The 20,341-nt window shown below is 41.8% G+C and overlaps 1 long non-coding RNA gene and 1 pseudogene across 1 annotated transcript in view; both read right to left on the reverse strand.

Moving 5' to 3' along the window:
* The window catches only part of LOC148671272 (uncharacterized), a 170,859-nt gene that overhangs the window by 37,379 nt on the left and 113,139 nt on the right, over positions 1-20,341 (reverse strand). The gene's annotated exons all lie outside the window — the stretch shown is intronic.
* LOC148671277 (antigen WC1.1-like) lies at positions 1,716-12,493 on the reverse strand (annotated as a pseudogene).

The following is a 20,341-nucleotide window of genomic DNA, read 5'->3' on the forward strand; positions in this document are numbered from 1 at the left end:
CTGTTATTCACACACTCTAACGAAGATAAACGTTAGTGTCTTTCGGTGTGTGAGCCCATTTCTAATAAAAATAAAAAAAAAGTTATATAAATTGAATTGTTCTACTTTTTATACTTACATAGTCTTATTAATATTTCAGTTAAATATTTTCTTCTGTAGTAATACTAGTCTCGATTTACAATTTTTGGACATTGTGCATCTTAAATAATTTTGTTATTAGTTTCGGTTTTGGAAAATCGCGCCTAGAAGCTACCAAAACTGGTAATGTTCACAAGATGTGTAATGCAATAGCAGCCTTCTGGGTGGAAAACAAAAAGTATTTCTTGGTATGAATCCTAGCTCATTTATAGGCGGCATTCTAGGACTTCTCGCTTCAGAAATCCTGTCAACGCATCGTACGTTTCTACTCCACTCGTACGTTTCTACTCCATCAATATCAGCAGTGTTATCACTACCAAACGCTAAGAATAGATCCTGGCAATCCTTCGTGAGATCTTCGTTGGAAAATTGTTTATTTTATTTAAAACAAATATTTTCAATACCATCCAAAAAGTCAAAAGTTTCAATTGCATGCAACTGATGAGATCTCTCTTCGATGGAAGTTATAAGTACATCCAAAACACGTTTCTTGTGGATCCAGAAGAGGATCATTATGAGGCTCAAAACATGCCTGTCTCTTCTTTTTTTGAGGACGAATTGATTATTGAGGTGTAATCATTGGTTAAAAACCCAAATCATCTGGTATCGCTGTTGTTTCTTTGATAGTTTCTTCAAATCCTTCAATTGATCTTCCATATCGAGGGATAATATCATACAAGTTGTGGTTTTCTTTTAATCACCAATTTTATTAAAATGTCACCTTCTTTTACAGATGTCTTGCATGTATCACAAGATATAACAGTCCTTGCATCTTCAGGTAAAATGTTTTAAAAAGTTCAACAAAAGTACAATATACTGAACAGCATTTATGCTTACATGTATATTAAAATGAAGGTACATATACCAAGATATTAAAATACAATTGTACAGATTTGTGAAGTTTTCCACCAAATCTGCAGTATAATTTTGAAGTATTATAGCTGAGAATGCAAGGTGAGTATGAAGATCAAATTCAATGAGTGAAAATGATTTTCTTGGAAGTTGCCGATGTTGGTCATTATTGATCATTCCAGGTATATTGACTTAGGTACTCAAATGTTTACTTGTTGTAGCTTGAAATGTGCATAACACTCACATTTCTTTCAAATATGAAGATGTTTTACTGTATCTAGTGCTCTGTACTGGTCAATCTGGGTGCTATAAAATACCTATGGTTTGAGGTGCAGTATAAAGTGAATATTGGGGTGTCTCTAGTGCTGTGGGATGCTGCGTTTTAAATTGAGCAGCTCCTGAAGGCAGGACAAGGAGTCTTAGATAGATAGATGCAATTTCTTCTCATGGGATCAATAAAGTATCTATCTATCTTAACCTTTTGATTTGAAGGGAATGTAAATAACAGCCAGGTTGTCTCTTTGGTTGTGTTGTATCTGGTTCTGTCGACAGTGCATTTTGTTCCTTGTGTGGATTAAATCATACTTATGAATTGATCACAAACATTTAGGCATTCTCTCCTTCTGGGGTTGATTTTATCATTGTGAGTGGCCAAAGGTTCCTTATATATTTAATTAAAAGTCTTTAATTGTACAAAATTAAGAAATTACAAATGAATGACAAAATGGTTTTAAAAAGTTTATTTTTAAAAAGGAAACGTTAAGAAAATGTCTATACATTTCTGCACATCAGAAATCTTACATTCAGAATTCTATATCAATTAATAGTTTTATTTCAGAAACATATCATATTGTACAAGAAAAAAAGACTGAATGGAATAGGGAACTTTAAGGTCTCCCTGTTTTAAAACACAAACTGCAGGTCCTGTAGACAAAGTCAATGAGGACAGTGACTCACTGGTCAGAGCTCTCAGGTGACAGACAGTGTCAGTGTGGAAGCAGTGGAGTGAAGTGGGCTCAGGTCACAGACAGTCTCAGTGCTCAGAACTGTTGTAAGACTGTGTGACTCTGTTGGTGAAGCTCTTCTGTGTCTAGACCTGCTGGAGGAGGTTCTCCCAGACAGCTCTGTCAGTCTCACAGCGCCCATCCTCTCCCTGAGAGTCATCCCCAACATCATCGTAGTCAGTCCTATCAGGGGCAGGGGCTCCTTCTTCAGAGGGCAGTGTGGGCAGGACCCTGTCCACTCCAGGGCCAGGCTGGAGGACACCTGACAGAGAGACAGACTCATGATTTGTCAAATGAGCCAGTTATTGAAATAATATTGTTACATATTAGGATTATGAAAATTGTGAATATCAAAAATGACTGAGTAGATAAATTAAAAAATAAATTAATCATAACCCCCTACTTTTAAAGATTTTGCCAAGAATATACCCAAGCATTTGGTATAGTTAAAGGCACATAAGAGATTTGTTCTTTGGAACAGCTTTATTGAAAAAAGTAATAGTTCAGACAATTAGTTAAATATTTGTTAACAACACTACACACAACATAAACATACAACACGCAATTACAAATTTGCTAACAAGGTGTTTTAGACACCTACATCCTAAACACCCAGAAAATCCTCAAACTGCTACCAAGTATTCAGCTTTTACAGAACACCTACATAAAAGAAAGAGATAAACCAAACCTTCTAAACCAAAGACATTACAACCTACAGTTAAATCTCTTTCTTTGTGAACCCAATTGCTACAAAATGAATGGGAACCTATCTCCCTGTTCTAAAGATGCTCCCACTAGCCAGGAGAGGCACTTTTTAACTAAGGGATTATATAAAAAAGAAATAAAAGTTTCTAAAAACAACAGAAAGGCAAGCTCTCTTTATGAGGTTCAAAGACTAAACTCCAGTCCGGTCTTTCCAGTTGATCTGGACAAGTAGTAGAAGCAAGAAGTAGCTCTCGCCTTCTATCATTGACAGTTGATTGACAATCATTTAACCAGAACTTTATGGTTGCTTTGATCTCTGAATCTCACACCTCAGCATCTCAGCAAACATCTCCTTGCTTTGCAGCCCCTAGCCATGTACTGTAATTGGAATTGGAATTGATGACATTACCCAGGTGTACCTAGATTTTTTAAAACACTTACATAGTCACAATAGTGTAGTGAATGGGGATTTTAATTTTCTGTAACAATAAGAAATTATAGCAGTATATTTTGAGAGTACTTGTAGACTTTTAGGAACTAATCAAACATAATAATCTATAGTCTCACACATGTATTCTAACCAGACAATATACAATTTATTGATATAATCATAATTTGCATAACAAACAATAAGCATAATAGAACATACTGTATCTGAGAAGTACTCTGCTTTGATATCAATGGCTATTAGTGGGCTAACAGTTATAGTATACAGAATAGATGTTACAATATTGTACTCAAAAGCGTTTAATAGGTTTTTTTAATTAAATTGTATCTTTTTGGAAGAATTGATGATTCAGTGTAGAATTAACTTATACTTATGAAGTATCAATGATCTAAAACCACAGTGAGGAAGACCTAATAATTTCTGAGCCTAGTAATTCTCTCTGCAGTCAGAGAACAGAATTCCTGGTCTTGGGGAATCTAAAGCTGCTGATCAATTTAAATTAATTTAAATCTGATTGGCTAGGTGTGTCAGTAGGTGGGTTTCAGTGACACTGTGATCTTTGTGATCTAACTTTGTACAATTCAGGTCACTCAGTCTTTATTGGCTGTTATTGATCCTTGTAGGACATGACAGAGTGAAGCTACTGCTACTGCAAAATGCCTGATTCCCCCCTGTCTTGGATGACAGTGCAACAGAGATGGATTATCTTTCCCATCCCTGAAATACCTAACCCACACTGAGCCCCCTGGCTGTACTTTTACCTGAAGTGGGGTCTTCCTCACTGCTGAACACATCACTGTACCCAGAGGGTGTCTCATCAGAGAGGAGTCTCCCTGTGAACAGAAGAGCAGGTCAGTAATGGCTCTGTCATTCTGACACAGACTGGCCTGTCAGAGACCTCTTCTCTTCTAGGTAGTGTTTATTTGAAGATATGAAATTAGGTTGAGACTAATTTCTAATGACAAAGGCTACTGTGGGCTGGTACAGGGGGTACTCCTTAGTCTTATTTATAATAACTCACCTGACACAGTGTCTGGACTCTGGGGCACAGTGATGGCATCATCATAGTACTCAGGGGCCTCTTCTTTCACAGAGGACATCAGCTTTCCTAAAGCACACAGAGCACAGCTTCACTGTCACACATCAGCACATTGAGTTATCTAGAGCACAGGACTGCTGGAGCTCATCAGAACACACTGATTAACTGAACATCACACAGGATCTAAAACTCCAGGCTCTAAGTACAGGAGATCAGGGGGAACCTGATTTCGAGTCCTATTCACAACTGTAATAAATGTAAAACAATTCCTAGATTTTCAAATAAGATGTTGAAGGAAAACAGGGCAGAGAAAGTTTGGCTGTATTTGGACAGAGAGGGTGGTGATGTGAACCCTATGAGATACTGAAGAGTAGCCGGACACTGGCAGCAGTGACCCAGACTGAGTGTGCAGGGCTGAGATCACAGAGAGAGAGTCAGATTCATGTAACTGGTACAGAATAGTACAGACTCCGTATTCAGAGGCTTAGATCCAAGAAAGAGTAGAGAGATTCAGACTCTGTGGGATTGGTGCAGAGTTTCCCCATGTGATTGGACTGAAATAACCCACCTGACAAGGCATCTGGACTCTGAGGTACAGTTACAGCATCATCATAGTACTCTGGGATCTCTTCTTTCAGAGAGGTTATCGAGTCTCCTGAACCACACAGAGAGACAGAGAATTTACACTTCAGGACTCAGACTTACTTTGACCATAGAGCTGCAAAGTAATTGGAAAGTGTGATTTTAAATGTTTTGTGGTGTATAGTTAAGCCAAAACTCTAGGGTCGCTGATTAATCTGATCTGAAAGGCCGTTTTTACAGCATGCTGTTCCGCAGTCTCCTTTTCTATCAAAACTAATGAGAGCACCCCAGTATTGACCAGGTCTAGTTTTGCTCGGCATCTATGATTTGCTGATGTAGCGGCAATGCTTGTTAATAAGACAGAATTAAGCGTTGGTATGCTCCTAAAGTAGGCCCCATCTCACCCTCCATCTCTGTGGTGCAGCCACAGAGAAAGAATTCATGCAGGCTGATTTAAGATGTTTTCTTTTGATAAGAAACAAGCTCCCAGACGGGGATGCAATTAGCTAAGCCTGGCTATCATGATCAATGGTCAACCATTGGCGCCTATCAGTCGAGGGAGTGCCGAATGGACATCTGGACTGCATTCCTAAGTGTCAAGAGTAAGTGACTCATATCTCACCTTGACCAACCAATCAGGGACTGGCAGGGCGTGGTAATACCACGTGGGTCTCCAATGCCCGCCAAACTCTCAACCAATCAGCACACATCTGGGTCTTGATCAAAAAGGGAGCGCAAGCTCAGATCGGAGCTCTCCTTGGCCATTTTCGCGCATCCTCAGAGACAATCACGTGACAACTGCTGTTGTCTGCAAAAGGACTTGGACTTTGTTCTAAGCGCGAGGCCGAGGATCCCGTACGTACTCAGAATTCTACCAACGTGAATGCTGCGCTTGATCAACGGCAGCCTACAGTTGGACCCTCGTCGACAACCTGAATAGCTTATTCAGAAGCAGCGCTGGACCGGGAACGAACCAGCTTCTTCCCAGGCAAAAGAGTGACTTGTGAGGACTCGCAGTCACACTCTGTGCATAGAGACTTTCTACTAGCCAGCCGGACTGCTGGTAGATCCCCTCGGAGCAACGACTGCCCTGCGCACCGCAGTCAGATTCCTCCGCCCGTCCTACTCCGAGCTGCACCTTGACTGGTTGGCCGGTAGCCAGAGGACGCCGACACAACGCCCATTGGACAACCGCTGGAACCGAGGCTGCAACAGAGCCTGTCAGCTGGTTTGGTGTTCATGCCGGGAAATTCCAAATCCATACACAGTGGATAAGTAAACCCCATGTTCTACATTGTGTCTCGAGAATTCAATTGTACCTCAACACAAGTTGTTATCAATTTAATTCATGCGTAATGTATTTACTTCCGAGTTTAAAGTAACAGTGGTTAATAACACTGATTAGCGATTTGGTAACCGAACGATATATATTGACATATATTCTCTATTGTGTATCTCTTTGTGTTTGCATCTCTTCGAGATTATATACCTTGTATATTGATAACCCTCACAGTAAGGTCTGCCGCTCGTATCCAGGCAGACTAGTATATGTTTGGTGCACAGTTTATATTAAGAAATGTATCCCGTGTATTGAACCCGTGTGTGTGCGTTGTTAGTTGTTCTGACGATTGATTTTCTAAAAGCCCCAACGAACAACCTCGTGATTACTGCTACAATTAATAATTGTCTCAGTAAACCCATCAAACCACTACACTGAGATAAGGCTAGTGTGAGGCAACACTGAAGAAACACGTGGGGTTATATTTATATAATTCAGGATTTTCTACATAAGTTCTCTAAACGTCAGCCTGGTTTGAGGTGAGAGTGAGTACTGGACTGAAGACCTCCTCACTCCCACACTGAGCCCCTTGACTCCATCTCCCCTCACCTGGTACTGGGTCTCCCTCACTGTCCTCCACATCATCGTATCCAGAGGGCAGCTCGTCAGAGAGGAATCTCCCTGTGAACAGGAGGACAGATCAATATTACCTGCAGTCAGACAGCAGACTCATTGTCTTCCACTGGCTGTGGAAGAAGGCAGGGTGTGAACAGTATCTCAGAGTTTGTGTGTATAAGGCAGATCAGGAACTGTGAACTGTGGTGTCAGTTACTTTGACACCAGTTGAGAAAAAACAATCCTACAGTCAGTCAGCACTGTCTCTTACTGGGAGAGAAGCCAGGTTGTCAACAGAAACACAGAGTTTATGATGCTTTTCTTCACTTACTTTGACAGCAGTTGAGAAAGAAAACTCTACACATTTAAAACCAGTATGGTGAGATTTTCTACAAGTGTTAAGTCCTCAGATCTTCCTCAGAAGATGGAGACTAATCACTCCTGAAGACTCTCTCCACTCACCTCTCCTGGGGGCGCTGTAGGTTCCCTCTCTGGCCAGTTTGTACTCTATTTCCTCGTAAACGGCATCATGATAGGGGGCGAGTGCTCCCTTAGATAGGGCTGTGTGAGAAAATAGACACTCAGGGTTAACATGCAGGGAGAGGAGTACAAGATCAAACATTGACTACTAAACCTTCTTTGGACATTACAGCACATAAATGTTATGCTTCTGGATTTGCAAATTTCCTGATATCTCCATCTGTAATTGTTGATAATCTTTTTTAAACTTTAAATGGTTTTCTCTACCAGGTCTCTACCAGGGCACAGCCGGTGCCCCTCAAGGCTGTGTGCTCAGCCCACTGCTCTACTCCCTGTTCACCCACGACTGTACTGCTTAGTTCAGCACAAACACCATCACCAAGTATGCTGACAATACCACAGTCGTGGGCCTGATCACTGACAACGATGAGGCTGCCTACAGAGAGGAGATAAAACAACTCGCAGACTGGTGCCGAACCAACAACCTATGTCTCAACATCAGCAAAACCAAAGAGCTGATTGTTGACTTCAGAAGACAAGGAAAAGTTCACTCCCCCATCTACATAGAAGGGTCTGCGGTGGAGATGGTGAATAACTTCAAATTCCTAGGCGTTCACATCTCTAAGGACCTTACATGGACACTGAACACCTCCAGTCTCATCAAGAAGGCACAACAGCGGCTGTACTTCCTGAGAAGGCTGAAGAAAATACACCTACATCCACAGATCCTCACCAACTTCTACAGATGTACGGTGGAGAGCATACTGACCAGCTGCATCACAGTCTGGTACGGCAACTGCACCGCATCCGACCGTAAGGCACTACAGCGGGTGGTCAAAACTGCCCAACACATCGTCGGCAATGCCTTACCATCCATCCAGGAAATATACAACACCAGGAGTCTGAAAAAAGCCACCAAAATTATGTCTGACCCCACTCACCCCGGTCATAACTAGTTTGTTCCCCTACCATCTGGCAGAAGGTTCCGGTCACTCCAGTCGCACACAACTAGACTCCAAAATAGCTTCTTCCCCAGAGCTGTCAAGTTGGTGACGCCCCCACTCCCTTCCACCTTATTATGATCTCTCCTAACATCCTCCTGTACCCACAACCACTGTACTCCTACACCACCACACACACGTAAGCCAAAATTGTACTGTCCCCTCGATAGCCCAGTAAAATTGTAACAGGCATAATAATATTCAATATTAATTAACCACACTACTTTTAACCACTGTTTTTTTGCACTGTTCCAAGAATTACCTTGCACTGTTTTTGTCCTGTTAAATTTTCTCTGCGGAATTTTGCACAGTTTTCGATTACTTGATTACATGTTATTTATGTTATGTTATTACATGTTACTATTATTGCTATTGTGTAACTGTCTATTGTCTCATCTTCTGTCCTATTTATATACTGCACCTGAGTGACTAATGAGAAACACTTTTCATTATACTATGCACCTGTGTAAGTTTAATGACAATAAAGTTGAATTGAATTGAATTGAATTCTTCCTCAAGGTAATTATGTAAATATAAGTTCCATGTGAGTGACAGAACTGACCACTAGAGGTCACTATGTGGATGGAGAGTTCCCTCCCTACCTTTCCTCAGATTCCTGTTCTGGATCAGCTGCCCCACTAACAGGGCCAGCACCACGAAGAGCAGAGCCCCCAGCAGCAGGAGGACCAGGGGCGAGACAGACAGGCCTCCCAGCGGCTGTGTCTGGGGTGTTGTCCTGGTGCTGCCTGAGGGAGGGGGAGACAATGGATGATTGGTTGGTCAGGGATCAGGAGAGGTGCTCTTGGGCTCATATACACTTCGACACATGTCCTGTTCTCCTCCTGTTCCGATGTGTGGCTCTCATGGCTTCAGGGTGAACCCAAGATCAATGAAGAACAGTTAAGGATTCCCAATCTAACCCATCAGGACTGTCACTAAATCAGTGTGGAAAGAGAGGACACTAGCACAAGATCTACACTGGAAATCTGAAAACACTGATCTTCACTCTGAGAGAGGAGAGGAGCCACTACAGCTACACTGGGAATCTGAAGAGACACTGATCTTCAGACTCAAGGAGGAGAGGAGACACTACAGCTACACTGGGAATCTGAAGAGACACTGATCTTCACTCTGAGAGAGGAGAGGAGACACTACAACAACACTGGGAATCTGAAGAGACACTGATCTTCACACTCAAGGAGGAGAGGAGACACTACAACAACACTGGGAATCTGAAGAGACAGAAAGACAGGAGTTATCAATGACAAGGAGGATTTCTGTTCACCTGTAGCTGTTGCTGGACTGGCTGTTGTCTCTGACAAATCTGTAAAAGAGATAGGAGAACTGTCATTATTTTGTCTTTGGTTTTAAAGCAAGTTGAATCCAGAGTGGTCTTAATAAAAAAAAAATCTTTACATTTGTTCCTTGAGGTCAAATCTAGGATTGCTGGATGAATGGTGTCTTGTTCAGAATTAAAGCCTAGTGTTGTTCACATACACATGGCTTTAAAACATCCAAATCTTGTGACTGATGATCTTAGTTGGATTAGTTAGATATTAAGCAGTGATAGAGTATGGGTAACATCAGTCTAACTTCTCCATTGATCTGCTACCTTGTTCATCTACAGTTCTAAGACTCTCCTCACCTGTACAGGTAACCCCTGCATCCTCCTTGTGTCGACAGTCGCTCTGATTCAGTCCAGAGTGACAGCAGTCCCACAGGTGAAGTTCACTGCCTGTGCAGTTCACCTCGTCCAGCCAGATGGCGCCGTTTCCTGGTCCGAATGAGGCCTCTATTGCTGCACTCACTGCGTCCCCACAGCCCAGCTGTCTGCAGACCACCTGGGCATTCTGCAGGCCCCAGGAGTCGTCACAGACTGTCCCCCAGGAGCCCTCGTACCGCAGCTCCACCCGGCCAGAGCAGTTAGTGCCTCCAGCCAGGCGCAGAGCCAGTGGGACTGAAAGCCAACAGAAAGGTTAACGAGTGTCATTAGATCTGTGACTGTAGACGAGAGCAGAGAGGTTACTGAGTGTCTTCAGCTCAGTGACTGTAGTAGAGGTTAGTGAGGTATTGAATGGCTCTAGAAGAGAGCTGTATGGTTACTGTTCCTCAGCTCAGGGCTGCAGTGTCTCTGACTGTTTTACACACTGAACTCACCTGGGCAGTGCTGCTGAGGCTGCTCTTCCTGAGGGGCTGGAGTGCTTCTGTCAGCTTCTTTTCTAGGACCTTCAAAGATTAATAATAATTATTTAATTTTATACATGTTTGGAGATAAATTACTAAGAATTCAGTTTAAAGCTTTTGTCTGTTCTAAATATGGCAAAACACTAATTTACAGAGCATTACTCTTCCCTCTGTACCTGAGCAGGTGATGTTAGCCACTTCTCGGTCTGTGCAGTCATTCTGACCCCAGGGGAAGGAGGGACACTGCCACAGGGTGGAGTCGTGTTTGCGACAGGAGACAAAGTCCAGCCATCTGGGATCAGGGCTCAGCCTGGAGTTTATCTCACTGATGGTGCCCTTGTCTCCACAGCCCAGCTGTTTACAGATCACTGCGGCTATGGAGTCAGTCATGCCGTTCTGACACACACTGCCCCAGGTGCCATTGTAGTAAACCTCTGCCTGTCCTGAACAGCCTGCAGACAGTCTCAGGAGAGTGTGATCTGCCAAGACAGCAGGGAAAGTCAAAGGAAACAAACCCTGGCAAGACAGCCCAACTTTTCAATCTGAACTGGTAAGAAACAACCAGCAAACAATGTGAACAGCAACCAGTCTCATTTCCCGTACTAATCCAGTTATAACTGACTCACGTAATGAAGCAAGGACAGCTGTACAATAACACAGTTGACATGAAGGTGACTGTGTGGTTCTGTTCATTCAGAACCTGGACAGTGTATCACACAGAGCTTTAAAATCCTATTACATGATCAGGTTCTGACCCAAAATGTAATTCTGATCAGCTTGGCTATTCAGCAGCAGCACAACTAAGAGACTGAGGCATGAAAGTAGAATTTATCTTGAGTTTCTTTCTCTCTTTATTTATTTTTGCTGGGATGTGAATATGTGCATTCACAACTGTATCATAAATATCAATATTTATTTTAAAATTAATTCTGCATCCAGCTCAGTCTTTTCCTCAACAAGATGTATTTAAGCACTCCAGATGCAAACCATATCCACAACGTGGAATTTAAGAATATGGATTATTTTACTTAACTAACTTACTGAACACAAGATTCTCACATCCTCACAAGTCAAACATATCTAGGCACTCTAGATGCAAGCCATATCCACAATGTGGGATTAAAGAATATGAATCATTGTAATTTTAATGATCTCCCCTACCTGAACACAGGATTCTCACATCCTCCTTGTGTCCACAGTCATGCTGTCCCCACCATGCTGAGGGACACTCCCCCAGGGACGACTCATTCCCCAGACAGCCCACCTCGTCCAGCCAGATGGGTCCAGTTCCCTGGCTGAAGGAGGCCGGCACTGGGGCACTGAGGACCGTCCCACACTGGAGCTGTCTGCATACCACCTGAGAGTCTGCCAGGTCCCAGGAGTCATCGCAGACTGTCCCCCAGGATCCCCTGTGATAAACCTCCAGCCTCCCAGCACAGTCACCTCCTGCACCAACCAGCCTGAGGGACAGCTGATCTAGGACCAGAAAATTAGAGGTCAGGGGTCAGAGATCAGGAGTTCTAAGAGATCACCATGACCTCCTGTTACAAGTTGGCCCACTAGGCACAGCAGATACAGTTCAAGTACAGTGTTTCTTGACTTTTGATTAATTTAATATATACACTTACTGTAACAAATTGTTCATAAGCAGTATATATATATAATATTATATATATATATTTAATATATACAGTAAGTTTAACATATTCCACATTGTTCATAAACAGTATACCAGATAAGTTATTTTTTCTGACCCACTGTTGGGCATAGAGACAATAGCTCCACCAGTGTCAAATTGCATTATTCAGATAGATGTGTTTCCTGTAGATCCCAAAGACCCGAGTGTGTTTGTGACACACAGAAAAAACTGCACACACACAGCTGTTGCCTCACTGACTGATCTGGGATTCCACTGAGCAACAGAGACATCAGCACACACTGAGAGCCCTGGAGATACAGAACAGGGGCTTATTCATACCTGGTGTTTTGGAAGAGGGAAGAGCTGAAGAAAGGAAGTCTGTGAAACAAACAGAGAGAGAGAAATCAGACTGTTAACCTTGTGTGAGAGGAGCAATTTAACACCAGAAATGAAACTACAAATAAAACAGATGTGATTAAGACAGTCCTCATTCTCTCTTTACCTGCTCCAGGTGAATCTCTGGTCATATTTGAGTCTGTAAAAGAGAAGAAAGGAGCTCATTTCTGTCCACAGGAGTGATGTTTCACCAGTGGAATGTCAGCTGTGTGTGGGGCTCAACTGCACATAACATCTGTAAACTTTGACTTTCTGAGACTCACTTTCTTTTCAGGCTCCTGTTTAATTGGGCTCTATTAATTAAACTAATTAAGCAGGTCAGATGTTAATTACAGGATACTGAGGTACAGAACTTTCTTTAATCTTTTAGAGCATTGATATCAACATAAATATTAAACTGAGCTTTAGTCCTCAGTGTATTTGTGCATCTGTCCATCAGAAAGAAAATAACAACCTAATAACACCTTAGGGAATATTTGAGATAGATATGACATGTTTAAAACACACTCACATTTTAAGGAATATGTGTTTTCATCTTTGCATCTCTTACATAACTGGGAGTGTGTAACAGAGCAGATATTCAATAATGAAAACAGTGTGCTTCTGTGTGTAAGCAGAGGGAGTGTCACTGTGTTTTAAATACACGATTCTCACCAGAGCAGATGACTCCTGCGTCCTGTCCATGAGAGCACCCTGCTCTCCCCCATGTAGAGACAGCGCAGTGTGAGAGACGGCTCTCATTGCCCTTGCACTCAAACACATCAGCCCTTACTGGTCCACTGCCCTGTCCAAACCAGGCCTGTCCTGGTGCTGCTACAGCCTCTCCACAGCCCAGCTGCTGGCAGAGAGCCCTGGCATCTCTCAGATCCCAGTACAGGTCACACACTGTCCCCCAGTCCCTGAAGAGCCACTGTAACTCCACTCGGCCAGAGCAGGAGTCAGAGCCGTTCGCCAGCCTGAACCCTGTGTATCCTGCAGATAGGAGAGAACTTCACCAGCATGACACCACAGCAGGCCACAAGAAATACAACAAATTAAAGTACCAATACAGTGAAAAAAACTATAAGATCCAGCACATAGTGAGTGAGAAACCAATAGCAGGCATAGAATAAGGACAGATATTGTGATGCCATAAGGGATTGTTTCTTCAAAGGGTGCTACTTTCCCTGGGGACTCATTTTTCCAAGTTTTCCCCATACGTAAGATAACGATTTGCAGCTCATAGGAGACAATTAGCACCCTGCTCTAGGCCACATAAAACCAGGATGGACTTGGAGAAGACAGAAAAATTCCCCAATAATTGCCTCAGCCTGGCACATATTGAAATAAAGTATTAATAAACCGTCCCCAAGATGAAGGTTTTCACTTATATTTTCATCTCTACAATTCCAGTCTTAGGCCTGAAGAATAGCGTTGATATTTCTGTAACAGTCCTTGCCATCACACTGGCTGTTTACCTTACTTTTCCTAGCTTCATTGGTGAGGAGCTTTGTTACAATTGAAAAATCTACCTACTACCTGCTAACTGTACTTTTTTCCCACACAGTCTGAGTGGGCTGTAGGGTAGGCTGCTGCTATTAAAACAGGCTTTGGCACAGCCTAGGCTGATTCGTTTTCCCAGCCTCAAGGCTGAAGGGCAGTTTTCTCCATTGCACAGGCTGTAGATACACGTTTCACAGAACAGCCCAGGCAGAAAGCACCATCCCCTCAGTTCTTACGCTGAACCACCTGTGTTATTTTCTTCCCCTAGCAGTTCCACACCGGGTGCCGATCGGAACACCAACACAGCCAACCGACATCCTCAAAAACAACTCCTATGTCTACTGTGCCAGGTCCAGGTCATATACTGTAAGTTCCAGCTAATAAATCACTGGTTTAAATTAAGTCTGGTGTGTGGGGTGTGTGCTTGGGACCCTGCCTAGAACCTGCCGATTGCATGCTGTCCCACTTGACACTCCTCAGGAGATCACCCACTCTCCTCAGGAGATCACTCAGTCTATAACAGAGATCACCCAATCACAATATGTATCATTTATGACTCTATAACGATTATTTCCATGAGTGAAAACAGTGTGACAATCTTACCTGTACAAGTCAGACCCACAGCTCTGTTCTGGGAGCAGCTCTGCTCTGGCCTGGCTGCAGTGGGGCAGTGCTGTAGCTTGGACTCTTGTCCTCTACACTGGAACTGCTCTGACCCGACTGGACCCTGGCCCTGTCCGAAATGAGCGCCTCTGTGTATCACTGAAGGAGCCCCACAGTCCAGCTCCCGACAGACAACCTCTGCATCCTGCCAGTCAAAGTCAGAGTCGCACACTGAGGTCCAGGTGTTCTTGAGATTCACCTCCACTCTCCCAGAGCAGAGACTGTGTCAATTCACCAGCCTCACAAAACCTGCAATAGAGAACTACAGGCTGTCAGTCTGAGCAGGTAATCTCTCATAGTGCAGCTCATTGCTCACTGTCACTGAACCTGGTGCCTGTGAGAATTAAACTTACTACCCTATGAAAATAAATTAACTTAATGTGAAAAACAGATATCATAGATTCTCAATTTAAATCTTGACTTCCTATTGTTTCATTCATAAATATATTTACACCTATAATTAGGCATAGAAAATTACATTTTAGAAATACATACACTATTACAATCAATTGTACAATAATACAGAGTGCTTTCAATAAGAATATAGATAATAGGATAGATATAGATAAAAACAGTAGATAATAGGACATAAATAAAAATTAAATGAAAGAGAGGAGAGTCGGAAAAAAATCTGAAAGGTCAACTTCAAAAAGTTTAACCATAAAATATTTTGGGGCTGAACTTTTTTACAGATTGTAAAATTGATTCCTTTCCTCTGGAAATAATGTAGATACATGTACATCTAATAATTGTAGATGAATGTTAAGACTCTAAATCATCAATCTCCACCTCTGTGCTCTAGCATTTGCCTCTAAAGAAGGTGTTCAGTGCATTATTATCTGTACACTGGGGCAAATGCAAGATACAAAAATCAGAGACACTAAATTTATCAGTTTGTGGAATATTACAAATCAAACTATCAGCATCATTCCAGCTGTTCCACATGTTCATACCAATAATCACAGTGCTGAAGATGCCACCTGTGGAACACATTCAACTGTAGAATAAGTAAAAATAGAAACTGATCACAAATCCATCCATCCATTTTCTAACTGCTTCTTCCAATTCATGGTTCCAAGTGTATCTAGGACTGTAGAATTAATAAATACAGAAGGAAAAACTGATCCTTATCACCAAATTCACAGAAGCAGAACGACATGTCCTAGACTCAAAGAAAAGATTCCCTATAGCCTGGTGCTGCTGAAACAGGACTGTCTGACCTGAACACTGACACACACTCTGGACAAGACCAGCACTGTCACAGCCTGGCATTACTAGAGCAGGACTGTCTGACCTGGGCACTGACAGACACTCTGGACAAGACCAGGACCGTCACAGCCTGACACTGCTGGAACAGGACAGTCAGACCTGGGCATTGACAGACACTCTGGACAAGACCAGGACTGTCACAGCCTTGCACTGCTGGAGCAGGACTGTCTGACCTGGACACTGACACACACTCTGGACAAGACCAGGACTGTCACAGCCTTGCACTGCTGGAGCAGGACTGTCTGACCTGGGCACTGACAGACACTCTGGACACATCCAGGGTTGTGCTTCTCCACATGAAAGCAGATCTCAGAGAATGACACACTCTCATGGAGTTCAGCACTAATTACACACACCTGGGTCTAGAGTCAGCTCCTGGCTACAGTGCATCGCAAGAAAATACATGACCATCAGTGCCTTAAAGAAGTCAAAATATGGCAGAGCAGTTAAGACGTTAGAGGTCCAGTCTGAAATAGCAAATGTGAAATAATTGAATTACATGAATGAACCAACAGAACTGTTCTTTTTCTTTTCTATTTATATCCAAAGCTGCATTAGGAGCTTATCTGACATTAAATTATTAAATTCTGGGCTCATCAGAATCAGACCGAGAGTCACTCTACCACCAAGGATCAGCCCCTTGGACAGCTGGTAGTGCAACTGAACTCCACTACAGCACTGAGCTCCAACATACCATTAAAACACACCTGAAACTGACCAGATCCACTGACACTGACACCAACATACCATTTAAACACACCTGAGACTGACCAGATCCGCTGACACTGACACCAGCATACCATTTAAACACACCTGAAACTGACCAGGTCCATCGACACTGACTCCAACATACCATTAAAACACACCTGAAACTGACCAGATCCACTGACACTGACACCAACATACCATTTAAACACACCTGAAACTGACCAGATCCACTGACACTGACACCAAAATACCATTTAAACACACCTGAGACTGACCAGATCCACTGACACTGACACCAAAATACCATTTAAACACACCTGAGACTGACCAGATCCACTGACACTGACACCAAAATACCATTTAAACACACCTGAAACTGACCAGATCCACTGACACTGACACCAAAATACCATTAAAACACCTGAAAATGAAAAGGCATTTCACCCAACAGCACAGTGGAACCACAGCAGATTGTCACTTCACCAGTGCTAAAACAGTAAAGACAAAGTGAAGTAGATACAGACTCACTGAGCACAGCCTGCCTGTTTAAACTGAACAACACTGAAGTGCCTGGAGACAGAGGATGAGCTACAGGCTCAGTGAGACTGCATAAACACAGAGGAAACACAGAAACAAGACACACCAATCAAATTAACTATATTATGTTTATAACGTATATTGCTTTGAATTATTATTATCATCATATTATCAATACTAGATTTTAATTAATTAAATTTTAATTTAATTGATCATGATGATGGACTCTAGATCAGTGGAGGAGTTTTCATTGTCCTCAAGCTGGAGACTGGAGAGAGTCTCTGTCTCTTACCTGAACACCTCACTCCAGCATCATAGGCATGAGAGTAGCTATACTGCTTCACTTCTTGTTTTCCACAGTTCCTCAGCGCAGCCTCTGACCCCTTGCAGTTGACCCAATTCAGCAGGACTGATCCAGACCCTGGTCCGAAGTAAGCTCTTCCTGGTGCTGAAACAGCAGATCCACAGCCCAGCTGTCTGCACACCACTGTAGCATCATTGAGATCCCAACCATAGTGAATTACTGTCCCCCACTCTCCACCATGATACACCTCCACTGTGCCCTCACAGGGACTGGCACCATTCACCAGCCTCACATCAGCACTGCCTGCAGAGAGAGAGAGAAACAATCCCTATCACCACGTCTTCAGGATATTTGTATATTAAGAAGTTTTAGAAATACACCTGGAATTTTTATTTTGTTTTACCTGTTTGATTGGATTGCTAGTCTCTCCCATGGGGAACAAGAGACAGTGGAGTGACAGGAAGTCCACCAGCAGCCATCTTACCTCTCCCTCCACACACCTGTGTCCAGATCCTGTTATATATCTCTCTGTCCATATCACTGTGTGACTGCAGAGGGCTGTTCTGCTATGGTTACTACAGTGGACAGTGGCTCTAATTACTTTTTTCCTGTGTTTCTGGAAGCTGTGGTCAGTACAGTGGACAGTGGCTGTAATGATCATGTTCCTGTGTTTCTGGAAGCTGTGGTCAGTATAGTGGTCAGTGGCTGTAATGATCATGTTCCTGTGTTTCTGGAAGCTGTGGTCAGTATAGTGGTCAGTGGCTGTAATGATCATGTTCCTGTGTTTCTAGAAGCTGTGGTCAGTACAGTGGACAGTGGCTGTAATGACTGTGTTCCTGTGTTTCTGGAAGCTGTGGTCAGTACAGTGGACAGTGGCTGTGGTGTCAGAAGGCTGAATCACTGAAACCAGGTTTGGTGTATCTGGTGTATCTGGGTCTCAGGCCCCACATGTACTTAAAAGTGGACACTGACCACATGTCTGTATCAGGTAAGAGATTTAAACACTGATGAGTCTCTTCAACATTCTACTTTGAAAATAAGTTATAAAATCCAAAACAGAATCAATAAAAATATTTTTAATAGATGGGTGCTTCACAAGTTGTGCTGAAATATGTGAAGTGTAATGCTGCAGAAAGATGGAAAAGCAGTTCTGCAGCAGGAGATATAATTGAAACCCAGGTGCAGGACTTTCAGAGATTTATTGATCAGGGAGTAACAGATCAAATGCAGGCTGCTGATAATAGGTTGGGCTGAATTAAAAAGGCGAGCAGAAAGAAAACATAAAGAGGGACGCCCATCTCCTAGCTGAAATAAAGAAAAGAGAGGCTGGAGAGTCGGCGCAGAAAAGGGAAAAAATTAAAACAGAGAAAATATTTCAGGATTGAAGAGCAGGAGCAGTGAGATATGAAAATATCCAAGTAAAAACTTGACTATGAGAGGAATGCGATCGCTAGTTTCACAAGGTTTAGCTCTAATGATTGAGATTCGGTGTTCTGAACAGTTTCAAATAAAGAGGTGATTAGTGTGACTGGGAGCCTGAATGAAAGACTGAAAGTTTAATTGAAAGACGTCCTGACCCAGTCTGAATGACAGGGTGAATGTCTGAATGAATGTCCATTCTGAATGACAGGGTGAAAGCTCGAGGGAATGTTGCTGCTGACGCAAGTCAGTCCCAGCCCAGACTGTACGTGAAGTGTGTATACTTACTGTCCAGCGCACATTTACATTAACTAGATTTGTTCTTTTTGATTAAATATTCAATCACCTTCAGTTTGGAGTGTGAAATATTTTTTTTCTATCATATACTACAATTCATTGTAATACTACTTTTTATTCATATATGATTTTTACTATGATAACATGATATATATGTGAACAATGTGTTTTAGCTTTTACCTCTCAAGATCTTAATCCATTATTCACAGATTGAATTATAGTTGCATTTAATAATATATTCTAAAAGCACAGTGCACAGGTTATTTTTATTAATCATTCTTTTTTAAAATTCCATGATGTAAGAAAAATGATCCCTATCATTAGTTATCTAAGACTTACAAACAACAATTCATTTAGCTGTGAAGTATCAGACAAATGCAGAATAAACATGGAACAAGAATTAAACCTTTATCTTTTCAAAATGAAGGACTTCCGGGTCAAATACACATTTCTTCCAACATAATAGACTCCAGTCTGAACAGATCCCAAACTTTTGTTTAAAGATTTGATACAAGATTTGCCTCAGGACTCCTGTGTTGTTACTGAAACTGGACACTGTTGTCTAAAAGCACCCAGTATGGATTCAGGTCAAAAAACTACAACACACTGCAATACAAATACCTACCACCTGAACGTGACTGTTATAACAAATAAACACAACTATATGTCTTGTCCTCAATCATGTTACAATGTTAGATCCTTCTGCAATATAATTACCATAGTATCTAAAACTATTGTAATCATTCTCAAAAATAACCATGGATCAAAAATATTTTAATACATTTACCTTCAGTACTCCTATTTGTATTAGCACATTCACCTGCAATAGGGCCCGAGTTACTAATATTATTTGTTAATCGGAAACGTGCCTTAAATATACTTTTATCTCTGATCACCTGTCTGTAATAGTTCTTTGCACTAAAATTGTCACCTTCTCTCAAAATACTCTATTTTTAATAACATTTCCATAATGTTATAATGTTATTATTATTAATGTTACTTGAATAATACAGTAAATATAAAATGTATCAATAGTAATAATACTGGAGTCTCAATAATACTCTAGTATTTAATAACACACTTATCTCAGTTAAAATATTAGTCTAAAATATTGTGTTTAATAACACATCAGTTAATTACTTTAATAAAACATATTAATTCATCAGTGTGTAAAATAAAATATCAGTCCGATCAATACAACAGTGTTTAAAAACAACTGATCTCCGTTAATACACTAGTCTGTTATTTTACCTGTTAGAGAGGGCAGAATTGAGCACCATGAAATAAACAACCCCTGGTA

The sequence above is a fragment of the Lepisosteus platostomus genome, chromosome 5 (assembly GCF_059453375.1).
Source record: "Lepisosteus platostomus isolate fLepPlt1 chromosome 5, fLepPlt1.hap1, whole genome shotgun sequence".
NCBI lineage: Eukaryota > Metazoa > Chordata > Actinopteri > Semionotiformes > Lepisosteidae > Lepisosteus > Lepisosteus platostomus.